This window comes from Ochotona curzoniae, unplaced genomic scaffold (assembly GCF_017591425.1).
Source record: "Ochotona curzoniae isolate NIBS_2020 unplaced genomic scaffold, NIBS_Ocur_1.0 contig_1274, whole genome shotgun sequence".
Taxonomy (NCBI): Eukaryota; Metazoa; Chordata; class Mammalia; order Lagomorpha; family Ochotonidae; genus Ochotona; species Ochotona curzoniae.
This window is the reverse complement of record NW_024465023.1, coordinates 16,383,336-16,403,692: the sequence shown is the minus strand read 5'-3', so window position 1 is coordinate 16,403,692 and position 20,357 is coordinate 16,383,336.

Sequence of the window (20,357 nt, the reverse complement as noted above, 5' to 3'; positions counted from 1 at the left end):
CATGCACACAAACACGACACAGACATATACATACATATATGTACACACAAACACACATAAACAACACACACATGAAATTGGCTGTGCTTATGTGAGCCAGTTCTTTGAGAAAATATGGAGCCTGGGCAAGTCCAAAACTTAATTAATGGCTTGGGCCAAACAGTCTGCTGACTCAGAAAGGAGTTGCAGTTAGAATCTGAGCCCTGTTTTCTATAGCATCAGGAAGAACCAGCGTTGCAGATGAAGTACTAGAGAATTCTCTTCCACTCTGGGGAAGGCAGCCTTCCAGTCTGCTCAGGTGCACGTGTAATTAGATGAGGCCTGCCTTCATCATGGAGGAGAGTGTGCTTCATCCAACAACTACTCTGGCCCAGCCAAGTTAGCCCATAAAAGTAATCATTGCAGGCTACTATTGATGCCAGTGATGATTTCAGTCAGATTGCTAAGATGAATGACATGCACAAATCGGCATAAATTAGAATACTTCATGTACAAAAGGCCTAATTATAAAGATGTGGACAGGTGAACAGCAAGTTATAGCATAAGAACCGAGGACTAGCAACAGTAGAGCAGCCAGATTCCTAATGCCGGAAGTATATGAGGAAAGACATTTATGTAATTTGTGACTACAAGGCCACATAGTTAACCTTTTGTCAAAATATACAAAAAATCCAAGGTGAACTCCCGCAAAGGGAGCCAGGGTAAAAATTACCCCCAGCTCCTCTCCCTCCCTCTAATCTTCTACCAGTGTTCCTCATTGACTGAACCCAACTAGAAACCAGAGGGCATAGAAACTACTGGAATCCATATAGTGAGGTTCCCAAGATAGACAGACAAACAGGGGATTCATAGTAGGATTGTAACACACAGATCCCAAATCCTTATGACCCTCAAGCATAATAAATTAGAGCTCATGTTTTTGTCACATCATAGTGAAATAGCAGAGAATCAAAAGAAAAGAAACAAAAATGTCTGCCTTGAAAAGAAGCAAAGTATCATCAAAAATAGTGTCTGACTTTTGTTTTCTGACAGGAATAGTGCAAATTGAAAATCTATGTATTTTCCTCCAGAGACAATATGCTTAACACCTTTAACTGTGAAGGTAGATGTCTGTTCCAGATAAATAACCTTAGTTGACATTTTAAAATATTTAGACCAATAAAAATGGAGAAATGTATCTGCTGAAGTGAAGTTCAAGAAATACCAGCACTCTTGTGACAAAACGCAAGTGGTTCTAACTAGGAATTTGGGCAATACAGAAATAAATGAATATAGTGGCACATTTAATTGTTCTGAGCCCTAGGAAGCAATAACAATATCTTATGGAATATAGTGTATATACCATAATGAAAATACAAGATAATAATAGCTTATGAATTGAAACTAGTATAATTTAAGATATTCAGAAGTTTTTCTGTTGTCCAGGAAATGAGTAAAAAATGAAGCAATATTGTATTTTGATAAGGATGCCATTTATAGAGTAAACCCTAAAGGAAATATTAAAAAAAACAAAAACAAAAACGTGTAACTACCAAGCTGATAAACTTGAGAAATCCAATTTTAAAATACTCAATATAAAAAAAAAAGACAACGGGGCCCAACAATGCGGTGGAACAGGTTAACCCACTGTCTTCTGTTTATGGGTGTTAGAGTTCTGGCTATCCCACTTTTGATCTAGCTAATGCACATGGGAAAGCAATGTAAGATGGTCCAAGTGCTTGTGCCCTGCTCCCAGTGTGGGAGACCAGGATGGAATTCTAGGCTCCTGGATTTATCCAAGCCCCACCCTGGACCTAGTGACAGTTTGGAGAGTGAAGTAGCTGATGGTAGGTCTCTTTCTCAGTCTCTCTCTCTCTCTTTTTAACTCTGCTTTTCAAGTTAGTAAATAAAATCTGTATGAGAGAAAGAAAAACAAAGGAAAATAAAAAGAACATGTTATGGGTCATATAACAGATTGAAATAGTGATGATATATTTAAAATTAGATGTATCAAAATTATAATAAAATCATATATATCATGTGTTCCATTTAAAAAGCCAAAGACATAGCAAAACATAGCACACCTATATGTTTGCAGCATAAATAAATGTTTCAAGGATTCAGAAAATGTTAGAGAATTATGGAAAAATATACCATGTGATGTTATCCAAATATGATATGCGTGTATGTGTATACATGTTTACATGTGTGTATCTGTTTCAGATATAGTGAAGAACAAAAGGCATGTTTGATAACGATGAAAGAATCAAGTCACCAGGGAGACACAATAGCCCCACATTTTTTGTGCTTAAATTACTTCAAAACATAGAAAGTAAAAATTAATAGAATTAAAAGATAAAATAGATAAACTCATAGTCATATAGGAAGTTTTATTGTCCTCTCTCAACAAATGATAAGACATGTCAGCAAGGTAAATATACCAGAAATGATGTATAAGATTAGAACAACGTGATCAATGTATTTGATCTAATTGACATATGTAGAAAAACTGTGAACACGATAATTATAGAAAATATTTTCTTTTGAAGCATAAAATTTTGTGTTAACTACTTGAGAATTGAATCTGCATTATTCTTGTAATTTGGTAATTGGTATTTTGTCTACTTGCTTTGCAACTGATTCTCCTCCAATTTCAAGTCATGTACAGACACATACTCCCATAAGAAACCTCTTCTAGGAGTAGAAAGTATCTATTCTGCTTTAGAACTACACATCTTTGAGAATCAGAGTTCATTTATCAAGTTATAAAATAGTGCTTAGGAAATGGAAAGCTTATTATTCCTGAAAATGCTTAAACTTATAGACATGAATGTTATCACTACTAGACCATCATATATTAGGTAAATATTGATAGAGACTTCCAATTTGTAATGTTAATCCTGCTTCCCTACTGTTTATGTTCTAAGCATCAGCTTCATTATAGTCATTTTTTAAAATAAGATGTTAACGCTGTACCAAGACTTGCACACACAATTTTTTCAAGACCTTTATTGGTCCCAACATGACAGGATGAATTTTCTTCTGTAACATGATGCATTATTACAAAATTGCAAGATAATACATTTCTTCTAATTGCCAGAATTATCGAGAGTAGAGCACTAATTGTTAAATTATTTTACTCAGGGTGAACATGGATCAACAATGGAGCTGAGAATAGAAGACATAAATGGAGCAGGATGTTAATGATGATGAGGTATGCACTCTTCCATTTCAAAGGCACTGACCACTAATGCCCACGTGTGAGAGAAAATATCCTGATGAGGAGGGTGGCCATGCTATGGGAATTTGTCTTTGGATAACTGAGAAGAACAGTGATACTAACCTTGGCTGCAAGTTGGAATCAGATGAAGAAGCTACAAAAATTATTTGTTAGAACCCCACCTTCTGAGATTCTGGTTTAGTTAGTTTGGAGAGGAACATGGCATTAATAGTTTTGCTGATCTTCCCCAGGTGGGAAGTTGGGGAAATTTATATTATGAAATTGAGGTTGATTACCTTGGTGCAAACTTTTTTTGTTTTCTTTCAGATGCCATTAAAATAAAATAAATTTACCTTTACTGTCAAGGTCCTGACATAGTTCCGCTGGAAATTAGAACAATCAAATGTTATTGCTTCTTGGGGGGGGGGGGTTGTCCTACAGGTTACTCATTCATTCAGCAAATGTTTACTTAGTACCCACTGTAGCCAGACATTGTGTTAGAGAAGTGATTCTTAACCAGGGTAGATTTTGCTCCCTTCCTGACCCTAGGGACACCCCATTCCCATACCTGGAAACATTTTAAGTTGCTGTAAATAAATGGGTGCCATCAGCATGCACTGGGGTCCAACACACAGACAATTTCTATAATAAAAATTATTTATCACAAAATGTCAATAATGCTGAGGTTGAGAAATTTTGTGTTATCAGAATTGAGAATGATGAGAATGAACCGGAAAAATTCCCTGTCTCTATGCAGTTTATTATCCAGAATCGAAGGCAGACAATGCATAAATACTTCACTAAGTCCATAGAAGATGGAATTAAAAATAAGCATATATTGGTGCAAAAAATGTGAAACCCATGCACATAAGGGGTCTTCAAATTGTTCATGAAAATTGAGTATGTGAAAAAACAATGCATGGATTAGAAACAATTTTGCATCAAAATTAACTTATATTTTCATTTCATTTTCTCTTACCTTTTGAAATACCTTCAAACATCTACGTGTATATATTGGTATATATATATATAGAATATGAAATGGAGTAGTTGTATTTTAAGCAAAGGTGAACAGAGAATGATTTGGGCAGGGTGATTTTATTTCTTTTTTCTTTTTATTCTTTTAAAATGTTATTTATTTTTATTTTAGGTGATGTTAACATAGTTATCAGGGTGGGAAGGATCAAGGGTTACAGAAAAGTGGATGTGATCATTGTTTACAAATTTTCTGTTTCTTCTTCCTGTTTCTGGGGACATGGGGGGAATAAGGAGAGAAGCCATACCCAGCTTCCCAACTGCCCCAGTATCTAAGGATGGGGGATGGCTACTCAGTATCAACCCAAGGTCCCAGTGTGGCACACACTCCGAGGGTTCTGCTTAAGTAGATTTGATAGTTCTGATATGTTGATCTTGTCATTCCAAGGATGAGGGAACCCTTTTAATGTCCATTGGCTGATATAGTCGGCCTTAGAGTCTCCATTTGCCCAGATATTTACTGTCATCGATTGACTGGGGTAATTGTCTAATTTGTTCTGCCCTCTTTCATCTGGCATGGTACAGGTGTCCTCTACAGGCCTCAATGGGCTGCGTTATCCTCCATATGGATCTGGGCCAGCAGTCTACTACTCTGTCTATTCCACTGAGGAGGTCCAGTTCTTGCAGGTGTGCCAAGGACCCAGGCCAGGCAACCCAGCCCGCTGGACACCCACCCCCAGGGCTCATGAACCCAACACTGAGCCAGTCAATCCAGGCATCCACTCTGCAGGTGGGCCAAGGACACAGGTCTTGTGACCCAGGCCCCACCAGACCCCCCTAACCCCCAGAGCTCATGGATGTGGTACCCACTGCACAGGCAAGTCAAGGACCCAGGCTGGGTGACCTGGACCCTGGGTAAGGCTATTTTAGATACAGTGTAAAGGGAAGAATTCTCTGAGGAAATTATGTTTATGTAATTGTTTAAATGTTGCAAATCAGTTGGATGAAAATCTAGATGATGGATGAAGGTAAAGAGAAGCCATCTGCTTCTTATGAGTGTGGGACAATGAAGAAGTTAGAAAAATGTGGTAGGATTTTGGGAAACTCAATTGGATTTCTTGGTTCTAATTTTAAAATGAAATCAATCCTGGAGGCTAATGGGTTCTATCCAGCCATGTTCAGCTTTTGGAAGCATGTGGAGAACAGTAAGATTAACCAGGGCTGGATTTTTTTTCCACATTTTTTTTGTATCTGGGGTAAAAGGGGAGATAAAGGGAGAAGCCCCATCCAGCCTCCCACCCATCCCAGGTCCCCGATGTGGGGCATGCTCCAAAGGTCCTGCTCAAGTGGTTTTGATAGTTCAACAGTTATGAATTGCTGCCAATATCGCCATTCCAAGCATGATGAAGTCGCTGCAGAATCCACTGATTGACATAGTCCACCTTAGAGTCTCCGTTTGCCCAGTTTTTCACTGCCAATGTATGGCTGGGACAGTTGATTGATTTGTTCTGTCCTCTGTTGTGGTGCCAGGTATCGCAGGTTCTCATGGACTGCCATATCCTCCATGTGCAGCTGGTTATGCTCTCCACTGCTCTGTCTGAAGGGGTTGGATTTTTTTTTTTTTTTTACCAGATGATTGTGAATGAGGCACAGAGGATCAGGGGCTTTGAAGGCATTTTTGGAGAACTGGGCCAATAGAACATGGATTCTAAGTTGAATGAGTAGTGATGGGCAATGAAAAGGATCATTCGATTCAAGGTCTAAATAGAGTCAGAATTACTCAGATAACAGTTCTAAAAGTGAGAATGAAAGAAAGAGAATAAGAGATAGTAATTGAAAATGAATTTTTGAACCATTATCTTGCTAGCAACTATGATCCTCTTCATATTACACTTTTATCCAACTATAGGTTCTCTAACCAGAAGAAGATGAAAAAAAAGTTTTATTTGTGTCATATCTGGAGGACTGTTTAATTCAAGTTCTGATTTACTTGATATCTCATCCAGGCTTTTTGCTATACATGATGATAAGTATGAATAGAGACAACAAAGCAGAAAACTAAAGGATGTACCATGATAAGCCTATGTGATACCAAAAAGTAAGCAGGCACCAGGGAGGAAATATGAAGGATTTTCCTTCAACCTCTCATAGTTTCTGTGAGGTATCTTTCATATCCTTTCCACTTTTTCCTGCCCTTATCTCTACCATACATTTTTAGTATGAGGTACTGTTTCTTCATGTAGATAGAAGCAAAGGTGCTTTATATCTCCTCCATGTTTCAGCAAAATATAATTACATGATGATGAGAATGTCTTTGGCTAAGTCTGAGAGGATTCATTGTGTGTGTGTGTGTGTGTGTGTGTGTGTGTGTGTGTGCACGTGTGTATTTTAAAGCCCCCTGCTCCCGACATTTCTAGCAAAGGTCATAATTGTTGAATCATTTGTTTGAATAAAAGTTCTATGTGTGCTATGGATAATCCATGCCCTATCTTATCCACATTTTAGAAACTTTAAGCAAAGTTCAAGATTATTTACTTCTTTTTCAGGGGAAAAAAGTGTATATTTTTTATTTTCTGTTGGTCTTTTAGTGGAAAGAAATGCTAAACCTTTGATTCAGAGTATATAATCTGACCCTGTTGTCTATTATAATGCTTATTGCACTAAAGAGAACAATAATCCAGTGTGAATAAAGTGAATGTACTGCATGAGTCAGTTCTGTACTTTTTCTTGGAAATAGCAGGTGCAAGGAGACCCATTTAGTTTCACCCAGCTCTTAATTTCTGTGATTCTTCTAAACAATGTCTCATGAAGGACACTTCTTGGTGCTTTTGAAGAGCTGGAGTAATGTATTTACAAGCATAAAATGGCTTCATTATGTTTAGTCATTTTGCTCATTAAAAATCTGCAGCCTTATGAGAGGAACTCAGTCATTGTCCAAGTCTATATGCTAATGACTCTGTTCATAGTCAAAGCACATTTAATATATTTATTCATAGGCCAGATGAGAACTTTTAAAGTGTCTTATTTTTAAAACAAAGCTACTCTTACATAGGGAGAGAAAAAAAATCACTAAATGTAAAATGAGCATTTGTTTCAAAGTTTCCATATAATAGACCATTTGCTAAGCACTAGCACCAGTCATGTATGTGTATTCTACATGTAAGTGTGTCCTGATTTTAAGTGTGCAAATTAAATATAAGCATATATAGATTGACCCCAATAGACAGTTAAGGGATTATGAATAGATTTCTCATTGAAAGATTCATTATATCCCCTCTTCCTTAAGTAAAGATGTGGATAATACTGATCTTGAACAATGTACAGAGGCCACATGATTAAACATATTTTTCATTTCTTTGGCTGTTCCAAGTTATAAAAATTAGGGATCTTCACTGATTGAAAAATCTATACTCAGTTATTTCTTTCTGAACACAGTGGAAGTCTTGAACAACAAACAATGCAAGCTGTTTAAGAAATATTTAAAAAATATTTATGTATTTTATCTGGAAAGATTTCATCTGGAGACACAATAGCCCCACATTTTTTGTGCTTAAATTACTTCAAAACGTATATTGATTCTGAGGTCTTGTTGGGGCTTTTAACTGACCGGATCTTTACTCTGTTAGACCTACCTTCAGACCAGAGAAGGACTCCCCAAGAGGCCACTGATCTTATCTGGACAATAAGACGCTGAACTTTATGCTAGGCATGTGTTTGCAAGGAATGAATCTCAACTGAACTTGAACTATGGTTATGCAACAAGGTGGAGGAATCCACCATGGGGGGAGGGGTATGGGAGGGGTGGGGGGAATCCCCAGCGCCTATAAAACTGTACTACATAATACAATGTAAGCAACAATAAAAAAAAAAAAAAAGAATAGATTGAAAGATTTCAAATACCAGCAAATGACAGACATAAACATGGATGAATATTCACAATTTAGGATGTTGTATCATTCTTTTTTCATATTGAATTATTAAGCCTCGTTATTATGCATATGAAGCAATTGCTACTGATTTAATGGTATTTTGCCTTATCTCTCTGGCCATATAAAATGATACAAAATCATTGAGCTGCCTGGCTGTCATTGGCGTGATTGATTAACCAACTTGTTGGAATACTTGTGAAGCCCAGGCATAGATTAATAGTTTTCTACCTTTTTCATGAAGATGATGAAAGGGAGGAAAGGGAACTTTTTTGTAGATTTAATGATCCTTTACCCATATGCAACAAACGGCATCAACCTTCATGCGCTCAAAAGCTGTGACTGCCCAATGTTCTCTTGACTGTGTTTGTCCTCAGCCAGAGCACACACGCATCCATCTGTGTCAGCAGAGCCCATTCCGCCCCCTCCGTTCTCCTCTCCTCTCCCCCTCTTCCCAGGTTAGCTCTTTGAGAATACAGGTTTGCAAGCACAATGCTCAGTCTGTTTTCTCTGGGTGAGTGAGTTTCTCAAACAATGATGTTCCCAAATGCCACAGAGAAGCTGTTACCAGATTGTGAGACCTGAGGGGGAACAAAACTTGCTTACCCATTGTTCTTTGATACATCACTTCAGGAGCTATGAAACAGTGATTTAAGATCAAAGCTCTTCACATAGGCTACTGAAACAGTTTTTCCCTTGGAAGTCACTTTATTTCCAATGGTACTTGCCATGCCAATGTGTTTAAAATGTCACTGAATCAAGCTTTTTATTAACCTGTCAGTGTATCCAAAGTGTTCTGCAGAACCTCTGTGGGGCTTTTCTTGTCTTTTAAACCTACACATTATTACATAGGCTTTCCTCCCTAATTAGCAGTGACAGGTTCTCTTTAGTGGAAAGATTCCACTTTCAGAGTGCAAGAGGGAGCTAGTGTGGGTGGAAATAGATTTGGATCATTTGCTAGATATGGAGAGGGAAACCAGCATTGCTAACAGCATGTGGCTATGAAGGGAATATTGAATGAGTGAGTACTGGGCAATGAATATACATACTCAACAGTTAGTTGAAGGAATTAACCAGGCTGCTTATTTCCAGGGAACTAAGATTCCATGGATTGAAGGAATTACCCAGGCTGCTTATTTCCAGGGAACTAGAATTCCATGGATTGAGATTTTTCCCCCAGCTCATGGACACACTGATGAGTTTATAAGCTCAGTCTACTTTGCTGGAGTCTGAGACTGTTCTGGAAGCCATGACATCACTTGTTTCCACCACTTATCTAGTCAGTGGAAGGATTGACTACTCAATTTCTTAATGTCTAAGAGTCTCTACAGTATAACTTCTTCCTCAATTCTGTTGATGTTTATGATCCTAATCTTTCAGTTTCCTGCTTCATTCCCCAACCTGGTGTACTCAAATCTCCAGAAGACCACGAGTCTACCCTGATATTACTAGAAATTAATTCAGTTAGGCTAAGATAAAACTGATAGTCACTGAACATTTTCAGAAATAGGCCAACAACTGCTGCTTTTTTTTGGTTTTAGAACCTTCTGTAAAGTTCCCATCAGTGTAGCGTGATTTGAGGTGGTAGATCTTGCTGGCTATTCAGCTTGCCACAGGGGACAGGGTTCCTTCTGTTAGAGTAATAAATCCTTTTGAGCAGATCTAAGTATCAAACAAACAAAACACAATTGAATTTTCATTTAAACTCAAAATAGTATATATGCATGTTATCAAAAATTAGGGCAGCATGTTGTCAGATTCATTGTTTCAGCTCCAGTTCAGAAGTTGTCACTTATCGTTATGACAAGAAAAGGGATCAGAAAATTAGTGATTTTTTTTCTTGAATCCTTCAGAGAACTAAGGTGAAACCACCACCCCAAAATTCTAGAAAGATGAGTCAATTCAGACAGTCACAGCTGAGATCAGCTGACATGAAGCAGCAGCAGGTAGAGCCATAAACTGTTTTGTACATTTTCATGCTAATTTTAAACAAGGTCTGCAGGTTAGGGGTAGACTAAGATGAGAGGCAGAAACTCCTGAGGATGCTAATATGAGAGGCTATACTTTCTGGGACTTTCTCCAGGGGCCTCCGCCACATACTTTGAGTAAATACCTGAGAGAAATCCCCTGGAGGCTCTGACAGGAGGAAACAGAGAGGAACCTTTGTTAAGCACTTTCAGAGTCAGTAAGGCCTACTCTCCACAGGAAAAGACTTTTACCAGAGTCTTATCCCATGCTGAGAAGAGGTATTTTCCTACATCATTTACCTCCACCCTTCTGTTTTGCTTTAGAGGGGAAAAATAAATGCAGGAGATATGTGTCCATTAGAAGAGTAGGATATCCTAATATGTTTGCAGATTGTGTTCTGTTTTTCACATCTCCCCACTATGCCAAGACAGTTCCCACACAGTACATTGGGTTTCAGCTGAAGGAAGAGCAAGATGCAGTAATACTCCTCTGAGGAGAAGTATTAGGGATGGCCCAGAGTAACATGGGAGCCAGAAACAAAAACATTACAAAATTGTGCAGCCTGTGGGACCTGCAGCCCAACTCTTAGCAAGATTAATATTTGACAGCTCATAGAGAAAAATATACACTCTGATTAAAAAAAAGTTCATCTGGGATTGCAATTCTTTTCTTTTTTTCCTATTCTTCCCCTAGGGTATCTGCTTCATGTTCAGAGTCAGAGGTGACTTATAACTGTCACATCCATTTTAAGCAGTGGGGATAAAATAGAGAAAGAAGTTGATGCAGGGCTTTTTAAGTTTATTTATGTTTTTAAAGATTTATTATGGCTAACCTTGTGCTACAGTGGGTTGAGCTACCACTTCCAATGCCATCCATGAACACAAGTTTCAGCCCAAGCTGCTCCACTTCCTATCCAGCTGCCTGGGAATGCAGTGGAAGATGGCCCAAGTACTTGGCACTTGCCTCATATGTGAGAGACCCAGATGGAGTTCTAGATTCCTGGCAATTTGGTTATTGAACTGATGGAAGGAAGCTCATTCTGTCTCTCTTATCTTTCTCTGTAACTCTTTCAAATAAAGGTAAAGTCAGGGAAAGAAAGAAAGACAGAGATTTTTCTTCCATTCACTTATTTACTCAGATGGCTGCAATGATCAGGGCGTGGTCAAGCTGAAGCTAGGACCTAGGAACTTTGTCTTGGTCTCCCCCATTAATGGCAAGAACCCAAACATTTGGAATATGTTCCTCTACTTTCCTAATCATGTTAGCAGGGAGTTGGATCAAAAGTGAAGGAACTAGGCTTGGAATTGTGCCCATATACAAATCTGGAGCTGCAAACAGTGCCTTAACTGGCCACACCTCTTTTAGAAATGTGACCCAAGGGTTGTATGTTCCAGTTGGCATTGCTTTGACTAGAATGTAGTGGCCACCCTAACAGCAAGGAGCCTGAAAAAAAAATAGTCTTTAGTGGTTAGTGATTATATGTTTCTTTATGGAGATTTATTGTACTAAAAAGAGGAAAGACTGAATTATTTAGCAGTTGATGCCACAGTCTATCTTCTGAACATCCAAGCATCCATGAATAAATACTACTTTTCCCAGGAAAGTAGCCCTAAGAGTCAAGCAGCTATGTTTGCTAACTTAAAAGCCAGCATCTCTGAATGATGCTTAGTTATGACAATCAGAATTAGATATGGATTCTCATGGTCATGTAACCTATAAGGCTGAAAGAAAAAACTATCAGCCTTTCTGCCATCTAATATATCACGGTGAGAAAAGAGTTTAACCACACTGAAAGCTCCCATTCTGAAAAGATGAGAATAGAAACTGTGATACTTCTTGTCTGTTGCAGTTAGTAAACTTTGCTTTGTAGCTTAGAAGTTAAAATGCTGGTTATGATGTCCACTTACCACACAAGAGTACCTGAGATTGATACTGGGCTCCAGCTCCTGACTCCAGCTGATTCCTAAGGCATACCCTGAGAGGCAGTGTTCTGGTTGACTCAAAAATAGCATTCTTTCCATCTATATCAGACACCTGGATTGACTTGTGAGCTTCTGGCTTCAACCAAGCCCAGTCCTAGCTATTAAAGGTATTTGGGAAGTGAGCTAGCATATGGGAGCTTCCTACATCTGTTTCACCCTCCATTGTCCCCTCCCTTTCAAATTAAAAAGACAAAAGAAAACAACAACAAAAATTTGTGGTCCTGGGATTGATGGGTCAATTGACTAATCCTCCCTTTCCAAACAGCAACATCCCATATGGGCACTGGTTTGTGTCCCAACAGTTGCAGTTCCCATCCAGCTCCCTGCTTGTGGCCTGGGAAAGCAGCGGAGAATGGCTCAAAGCCTTGGGACTCTGTGCCCACATGGGAGACCCAGAACAAGCTTCTGGTGTCTGCTCAGCTCCAGTCATTGCAGCCACTTAGGTACTAAACCAGTGGATGAAAGATCTTTCTCTCTCTTTCTGTCTCTCCTTCCCAGTGTAAATCTGTCTTTCCAATAAAAACAAATAAATCTTAAAAAATGTGAGCTAATTGTGAAAAATCCCCATTATTAAAAATTAAATTACACACTTACCATTAACTAACTTTGTATTACAAATAAGGTGAATATTGAAAAGTTCTTTAAATTCTTTTTAAAAATGTATTTTATTTTTATTGGAATGTAATATATACAGAGAGGAGGAATGATGGAGAGGAAGGTTTTCCATCTGTTGATTAACTCCCCAAGCGACTGAAATGGCTGGACCTGCACAGATCCAAAGCCAGGAGCCTGGAGCCTCTTCTGGGTCTCACACGCGGGTGCAGGGTCCCAAGGCCTTGGGCTGTCCTCGACTGCTTTTCCAGGCCACAAGCGGGGAGCTGGATGGGAAGCAGAGCTGCCAGGATTAAAACCGGCACCCATATGGGATCTTGGTGAGTGCAAGGCGAGGACTTTAGCTGCTAGGCTACCATGCTGGGCCCATCTGTAAATTTTTAAAACGTAGTTTACTATCACTTCTTGGCATTTTGGCTAAAATCAAATGTAAAAGTATTTTACTAATATCTATGCTCTTGAGGTTATTTGCATGTTTGTCATGTGTAGCATGTGAATAGTATGTAACAGTGTTTGGTGAACAGTATGCAATAGTGTTCTGCAAATCTCTTCAATGATTGCTTGAAATCAGACCTGATGGTACTATTTTATATCACAGAAGTCAGTGAATGACACACATCACACATCTATTGTCCCCAACAAAGAGCTGGTTGTTAAATATTTATAAGTATATCATCATTTCCACTCTTTGGCGAGAATTTATCTGTGGTCGCATCTGGCTGCACATAGATTAGGATATATGTAGTCTCCAGCTACTTGACTATATATTTATTTGAAATGTAGGGATTTCCTTTGCAGGAAGAAGGGAAGAATGTATATTGCTTCTCCCTTAATACCCTCGTAATTTAACATGGAAGAGTGACCTCTGTACCAGGTTCTATACTTCATTAGTAGAGATAAGAGGCTCAGAGAGAAATTTTAGTACCTATCTGGTGCGTGATTACAGAAAACTTCATACCAGGCTCTGTATTCAGAGACATACAAAATAAGACATTAAAAATCCTCAGTAATAAAAGTCTATGCTTTTGATTTGCTAAGGAACTAGAATTTGGGAATACCTAGACTCTGGGTCCTCCTCGTTTCATCAATGTAATACTTAAAGTTCAATGTTTCAAGTCAGTCTTGGTTAAGGTTTTAAGTCAGTTGGTGTATATTTGGCAGAGAGACTGAGACAGAGAGCGAGCGAGAGAGACAAAGAGCAAGAGCAATCGAGAGATTTTCCATCCATCAGTTTACTCTGCAAATGCCAGGCTGAAATCAGGAATATAGGATTCCATCTGGGTCTCCTGTGTGGGTGACAATGACCCAAATACTTCTCATCTGCTGCTTCTGTGAGTATTATTTTGAGTAATATACCAAGCTCTACCATTCAGTTCTCAGGAATAGCTCCAAAGGCAAGAGAAGATAATTCTGCCTGTTGGATGCAGTGCTTGAATATTTGCTTGTGGAATGATCATCCATGCTAGATGTCAGTGCTTTTTTTTTTAATTAAACTATAATGAGCATGTTGGTACCATGTAGTATAGTCACAGATTGTGTTGTACAGATATGACATATTAAATATACATATGCTCAAACATTGTTTTATAACCTCATGTTAGAACTGAGAACGTAAAAGCTGGAGTTAAAACTATTTCCAGGATCATGGATGTTAAAGTGTTTACTTCCTCCTTATAAAACTAGGGGTTGCCTTTGTTTTTAAACAAGTTTCCTTCAGATCAGAAAAGTCATTACAAGCTTATGCATGAATTCTTGGTATTTGATGATAAAAAAAATAATGCTTCTGTGGTTTTATTAGAGTAGGAAAAAAAACTGTCGAATATTATGTTAGAATGTTGGACATTTGAATTCCAGAAGGAAGGAAAATAAAATTACAAATGTATTGTGAAGTAGTTTATTTCTCAATTTTTGATCATGCGAATATACTATATGTAAAGTGATGTGACACTATGTCCTAAAACAAATACAGTAATGTCCTCAAGGAGCTTTCAGTCTAGAAGGAATAAGAGCTACTTTAGTGCAAATGTTTATAACAATGTTGAGGCCAAGTACATGAATTTTCAGTGTTTAAAGCAGACTCTAGAAACATGGGGAATGCCTGAGCCAGAATATTTATAATCTTTCAATTTCTTAAATATTTGAAAGGTACAGTGTGAGAGCTTTAGTTTAGAGGGGAAGATAAGTCTTTTATAATAAGCTGACTTTTTCCCTAGAGGGACTTAATTAGGAGAGGAGAGTAAGCAGGACTGAGTTAATATTTGCCCACAAGCATCCTGAGGTCCTGCTTTTAGCTATGATAGGAACCAATTTTTGTGATTTGTCTGTTTCCAGTCTTTTTCCTTTCACCTTTTAATTCCTTTGGGTTGTTGGAGAATTGATAGTATGGTATGAGGTGGAGAGATGAATTAAAAGAAATGAAGATATTAAGTTGATTTTTACATACGAAGACATACAGAGCTATTAGCAGAGGAGATGTGTTTGGAATGGTTGGAGAGTTTCGAGAGAGGTAGGAGACAAAGGCTATCAAAACTGAATGTGAAACAGCTTGGAGTTGGATTCCTTGGTTCCACTTAGCAATCTATTCACATGTCCATCTTGACTGCCTATGAAATACTGGAGGCTTCAAAAGCGCATGATCACTGTCAGTATTTTTAATGCAACTAGATCTATTTTGTAACCAAAACTGTACTGTACAATTCTAAACAGTTCTATACTAAAATGTCAGTGTAGAAGCAAAAAAAGGCCGAGTGTAGGGAAGCTGGTCTGCTTGATAAGATAACTGAAGAGGATTATTGTGTCTGGTGCCTTGCAGGTTGTCACTGGGAGTTCAACCAAGAACCAGTGGTTCTAGGCTTTTTGTAGGCTTCTATATATTCCTTTAAAATTCCATTCTTGCTTAAACTGCAGCAGATTTTGAAATGTGAAAATTGGAAGTGGCGTAATATACCTCCCTAAAGCTTCCCAGTGGGCAGTTCTAAGGCTTGATGTTGTTTATTACACTCTAACCTGACATTCTAATCCCTTTGAGTTTAAAGTCTTAAGAACAGAAGGGAAAAGTCTACCTTAACCTTATTCCAGAGTGGGCTTACAATTTTTACATGTAGTTTTAACAGAAATAAAGAGGTCTTAGGAAGTGAAAATCTCTGGTCTGATATTTTACTGTAGGAATTGTGGGAGCCAGTAAAAAGAAATGGAGTCATGAGCAGGAAGGAAGAAGAACCTTGCTCTTCTTTTGAGAATGCTGTATTGAGGGGAACTTGAGATGACCTAGGTGTTAAGGGAAAGATGTCAGACTGGCAAAGGTTGCTTAACTAATAACAGCAGCAAAGAGAGTAAGTAGGCACTACTGGTAGCAGGCATGTTCTGCAGGGTTAGCAAGAGGAGTTCTAAGTAACCCAGACAATACTCAGAGAGCTCTCAGAAAGCATTGGGCACTGTGGGACTTCAGATGGTAACATTTTCTTCTTTCAGGTTGTTTAGTGAGGTTTTCTCTCTCATAAAAGCCTTTTTGCATCCTGTGTGGCCGGTATGCATTCAAGTTTGAGAGTTTGTGTCAGCCTATGTAGTGGTCCACTTAAAGACAACTGTTTATATTTTTTATTGGAGGCTCACACTAGAGAACAAAAAAGATAAGCCAGCTTTTCTACTACGTATGCATTAATCACATTAATCCTAGAATATTTTGAATGATGCATGGGTTTTAATATTTTTTATAATAAGGTCGTTTGGAACCAAATAACTCCTACATGTGAGATCGGTTTATCCTTAGGGATAATCATATAGAGTCTTAATTACAAACATTGAAAAGCAAAATGCAATTTGCCTAATAATATTTCAGACAGTGGAAAAAAATTGTTTTAACTCCTCTTGGGTACTTTTATCTCAGTTCTGACAAAATGAAGGCCTGTTGGCAATTTAACAGTTCCTTGGCTTTCAGCTGAAAGAAAATCAAATAAATGGAGTGGTGCTAATGGTTGATGTATATGTACAGTCTTGCAGAACTGGAGTCAACTTGTTTTTAAAACAGTAGAAAATATAACTGTATTTCATTGAGGTTTCCTTCTCCATTTTGCCTTCATTATGAAATGCTGATGCCTGATATCCTTGAATTTTTTTGTATATTGGCCTTGCCACTGTGAAAAAAATTAAATGAGAATCATATGTTTTTTTAATTTTTGTATTCATATTTTGCTCTGTGTAAGAGTCATGTAAACTTATTCGATTAAACATGGGCACAGGATCTAAATAGTTGTTTCTCCAAAGAAGACATATGAATTGCCATTAAATACAAGTAAAGATTTTGAGCATCATTAATCATTAAGGAAATGTCAGTCAAAATCACAGCGAGATACCATTTCATACGCACTAGAATGGCTACCATTACAACAATGATAAACAGATTTAAGTGTTGGATGAGCATGTAGAGAATGTAGAGAAATAGCTTAAACATAGAATATTGAGTATCATCCAGCAATTTCGTTTGTAGGTAGAAACTGAAATGAAACTACCTGTCTACAGTAAAACTGTTGCATGAATGTTCATAGGTGCATTGCATTATTCAAGATGACCAAAAAATAGAAAAGACCAAAGTGTTTACCACTGATAACTAGATAAGTAAATGTGTTTTGTGTAATACACGACATTTTATCCAACAAAATAAATGAATAAGGTAATAAGAGAGAGAGAGACAGGAAGGAAGAGAGAGAAAGAGAGAGAATCAACCTTCCATTCTACTGGTTCACTTCCCAAGTGACTGTTAATGCCAGAGTTGGGTTAAGCTGAAGCCAGAAGCCTGGAACTTCATGCAAGTCTCCCATGTGTGTAGCAGGAACCAAGTACTTGAGCTATCTTTTCTTATTTTCCCAGCATTAGCAGGAGCTGGATTTGAGTGGAGCAGCCAGAATTTGAACTAACACTAATTTGGGATGCCATCATTACAGTCTATGGCTTAATCTGCCATGCTGGTTCCAAGAGTATTGTTTTAGAGCAAATATCATAGGTATGCCTGTTAAGAACAACATAGTTCTGTATCTTCCGAATGCTTTGCAGCTCCCTTTTAGCATTACCTTACATTTTTTGGCATCTAATAGATATATAGGGAAAAGTAAATCAGTGAACAGGGAATGCTTAGGGAACAAAACATGCATGATAAGCCTGAACTAAATTATTCATTTCTTTAGGAAAGTATGATGTGGATGAAATACGTGAGGCAACTTACAATGTGATTTAATTCAGCAACTGTTATCTGAGCACTGTAATCAGCATTGCACTATGGCAAGAACTATGAGAAAACAAGTACATGTGAGGCAGAGATTACTGTGTAACTGGTAAACAGTGCTTGAGAGAATGAAAGGTCAGCCACTAATCTGGGAGCTAAATATACAAGCATCTGTAGATTTATTTTCATACACAAGCATTGAAATCCGTGCACAGATTTTGTAGTGTGTATTTTCTATTTTGTTTTTCAAGACTCCTCTTGTATCTGGAATAAAGGCTACTCTTACATCTTCTGTAAACATTTAAGTAGAACTGTAAAGAACAGTTGCTTTCCAGCTACATAGATAATAGCAAAGGGCAAACTTATATTCATCATAAATAAAGCACATAACCCTGGGACCAACATTCATTAAAGAAATTTCTCAAATGAATTTCCAGTATGAGTCAAAGGTCTTGTTGAAACATATAACAAGTGGTGATGAAGAATCTTTCTTGAATAGGATCATTTAAGTATGTTTGAAGTATAAAATACATGTAATCAAATATATTAATCTTAAGTATTCAGCATGATTTTTAAAGATTTCCTTTGAAAGATTTTCAGAGAAAGAAAGAGGGACAGAGAGAGATCTTCCACCTGCTGGTTCACTCCCCTAAGTCACCACAATGGCTGAGCTGAGCCCATCGGAAGCCAGTAGCCTAGAGCTGCCTATGGTCTCCTGCATGGATTGCTTCTAGTGTTTGATTATTAGAATGAAAGAAGCCATCACTCTTGTACAAGTCCTTTGGTGGAAAGTGTACTAATTTCTACTAGGTACATACTGAAAAATAGACTTGTTGGGTCACAGAGTTTCATAAGCATAGTTTTTGGAAGAGTTGCTGAACAGTTTTGCAAACTAGTTGTACATATTTACATTCCTCTCAGCAATGCATGAAAGTGCTAGTAGAAAAGTATTTGTTTAATAGCATGGGATTGTAGTGAGATACTGATGTTAAATTGAATGATAGAAAGGTCATTTTGTTGTGGACGACAAAAAGCCATGGTTGACTGTGTGGTTAACAAGTCTTGTGGTTGTCAGACAGGTCTTGTGATCGTTATATTTATGACTGGGCTAAGGAATGCCAAGATGACTGGTAAAACATTATTTCTAGTTGTGTCTGCAAGGGTGTTTTTCAATTGGTTTATCCCCATCAACATGAATGAGCATCATCTAATCTGTTGAGAGCCTGAATAGAGGAAACAGTAATGGAAAGAGTGAATTTTCTCCTTACTTGGTTAGGACATCCCTTCATAACCTCCTGCCTTTGTATGTAGGTGGCACACCTGCAGGTCTCCCCCCGACTTCCCCCAAGCTATTCTTAGTTCTTCAGACTGCCAGTGAACTACATCACCAGCTTTCCTGGTTTTCCAGCTTGCACATCACATATCATGGAACTTCCCAATATTCATAATCTAGTGAGCTGATTATTTTTTCCATAAAAGAGTTTATTTTTTTATATGCATGTAAAATGACAGAGACAGAGACAGAGGAAAAATTATCTTTCATGCAGTAATTCATGCCCCAAATGGTCATAGCAATCAGGGCATGGCCAGGCTGAAGCCAGGGCCCAGCCACTTGTGTTATCTTCCATTGTTTTCATAGGTGTGTTAGCAAGGAGCTTGGTCAAAAGCAAAACAGCTTGGATTCAAACTAACGCTGCAATATGGAATGCCTGGAATGACAGACTATGGTGTAACTTGCTATGACACAATGCCAGACTTTGAAATGATTCTTATCATAAATCTATATTATTATCTCTTTAAAAATATATATTTGTTTATTTGAAAGGGAGAGTTACACACACACACACACACACACACACACACACACACACACACGGAAGGGGGAGAAAGAGGGGAAGAGAGAGAGGGGAAAGTTCCTTCATCCTTTCACCCATTTGTTCATTCCCCAAATGGTTGTATTGCCTAGGGAAGGGCCAGATCGAAGCCAGGATCCAGGAATAAGGAGCTTCTTCCAAATCTCCCATGTGGGTACAAGGGTACAAGTTCTTGAGTCATTCTTCTTAACAGGCACATTAGCAAGGAGCTAGCTGGATTAGAAGTGGAGCAACTAGGGCTTGAATGGAGATATGCTAGTCATAGTGCCGGCTCCTTCTATCTTTATCTCTGTAACTCTGTTTCTTTTTTTCTAACTCATACTGATTCTATTTAGCTGGAGAACTATAATGTAAGGTTCTTAATTGTATCAATGTCTATCATAAAAATTCTTACACATTTTATCAGGAATGCTAAATGCTTTCTAGGAGTCTTAATAGCACCCTCAAAAAATTGTGTTCCAGTTTCTCTTTACTAGAGCTTTAGAAACTTTTTGTTCCTCCACACCTAGGTTCAATGCCAAATATACCATTTAATCACTTGTTGACCTTTAATTATTCATTCTCTTTGTGCCCGCATTCCCTTAACTATAAGACTGGGACAAT